This window comes from Choloepus didactylus, chromosome 8, assembly GCF_015220235.1.
Source record: "Choloepus didactylus isolate mChoDid1 chromosome 8, mChoDid1.pri, whole genome shotgun sequence".
NCBI lineage: Eukaryota > Metazoa > Chordata > Mammalia > Pilosa > Megalonychidae > Choloepus > Choloepus didactylus.
The window spans coordinates 69574682-69576662 of NC_051314.1; the positions used below are offsets into that span (position 1 = coordinate 69574682).

At 41.2% G+C, this 1981-nt stretch overlaps 1 pseudogene; it reads right to left on the minus strand.

Annotated features, from left to right (window-relative positions):
• Positions 1 to 350: 350 nt before the first annotated feature.
• On the minus strand, positions 351 to 917 carry LOC119542283 (annotated as a pseudogene).
• Positions 918 to 1981: the final 1064 nt, after the last annotated feature.

Consider the following 1981-nt stretch of genomic DNA (forward strand, 5'->3'; position numbering starts at 1 on the left):
TTACTGAATGTTGGATTTAGTTCTTTAATTGGCATTTCCTGCTTAATGTCAGTAATCTATTTTTTAATACAGTATTGTCTTTAATTACCACAAAGAGCTCTCCATCCATGTCATCTAGACATTATTTCATCCACTGCTGTTTGGCTGCCAGTCTTCTGTCTCTCTCTTCAGCAATGGTAAGGTGGATACCTTTTCCTAGGTGAAGAGATATCCACGGTTTGTTGTCTTTGTCAATAGTAAGAATATTGGAATGTCAGTGGTAAGTCTAGTGCTGTTGGCATCTTCACATGAACTGCATCTAGAGTCAGGATTTCTCTCTTTGTTGGTAAGCACACTGATTCTTCCCAGGTTATCATTTCCAGTCATGACACACAGATTACCAGTGTCAAACTTGAAAAAACAGGTGATCTTGCAAGCCTCCAAATAAATTTGAATGGTGTGGTTCACTTTGATCAGGGGATTAGGGGATCAGGGAAGTGGATTGTGTGAGCTATCATGGGTCAGCAGATAAGGAATTCCTTGTGTGCCCACAAAGATCTTTCTCATTTTGCACAATTTGTACTTGGCCTCTTCAGGCATAACACAATGAACAGCAATGTGACCCCTGGTGTCATAGATTAGATGGAAATTCTCTCTGGTCTTGTCAGTTATGATGACATCGATAAAATCAGCAGGGTAGGTTATATTAGTTCGGATCTTGTCACCAATCTTAATGACCTGCTGCATGGAGATCTTTACATCATTTCCTGTCAGGGCATACTCAAGTCTGTTCCTTAAGAATATGATGAGGGAGAGAGATTCTCTCAGCTTCTGAAGACCAGGGGATGGACAAGGAGCAGACTCACAGGTCAGTTTCCTCAGCATACAGTGCTTTGGAGCTGCAACATCTTCAGATGCTTCTTGGGGTCATAAGCCATGGCTGTGTTAGGCACAGAAAGAGGACTGCCTCCTTCCAGTGTCTCAGTAATCCATTTTTGAAAAATTCCATTTTATTGAGATATATTCACATATACCATACAATCATCCAAAGTGGACAATCAGAATCAGTTCTTCACAGTACCGTCATATAGTTGTGCATTCATCAACACAATAAATTTTTGAACAGTTTCATTACTCCAAAAAAAAAAATAAGAATAGAAGTAAAAAAGAACACCTAAAACATTCCATTCTCCCTCCACTGCTATTTTTCATTTAATTTTTGTCCCCATTTTTCTACTCATCTGTCTATACACTGAATAAAGGGAATGTGAGCCACAAGGTTTTCACAGTCACATACTCACACCATATGAGCTGTATAGTTATACAATGATTTCAAGAATCAAGGCTACTAGGTTGCAGTTCTACAGTTTCAGGTATTCCCTTCTAGCTATTCCAATACACTAATAACTAAAAAGGGACACCCTCCAGAATGACCTCTCGACTCCATTTGAAATCTCTCAGCCACTGAAACTTTTGTGTCATTTCACTTCCCCCTTTTGGTCAAGAAGACTTTCTCAATTCCATGATTCCGGGGCCAGGCTCATCCCTGGGAGTTATGTCCAGCATTGCCAGGGAGATTTATACTTCTGGGAATCATGTCCCAGAGGTAGGGGGGAAGGCAGTGAGTTTACCTGCCAAGTGGGCTTCCAGAGAGAGATGCCACATATAAGCAACAAAAGAGGTTCTCTGGGGAGACTCCTAGGCACAATTATAAGTAGGCTTAGCCTCTCCTTTGCAGTAACAAGCTTCATAAGGGCAAGCCCCAAGATCAAGGGCTCGGCCTTCTAAATTGGTAGTCCTCAATGCTTGTGAGAATATCAGTAATTCCCCAGGTGGGGAACTTCATATTTCCACATTTTCCCCCAGTTCTTCAGGGGGGCTCTGCACATGCATTTTTACTCTCTGCCCAAATTACTTTGGGATGTATCGGGGTTTCACACTAACATGTACAAACCTACCGGATTTCACTTCCTAGTCAAAGTTCCATGTAATTATGGTGTTT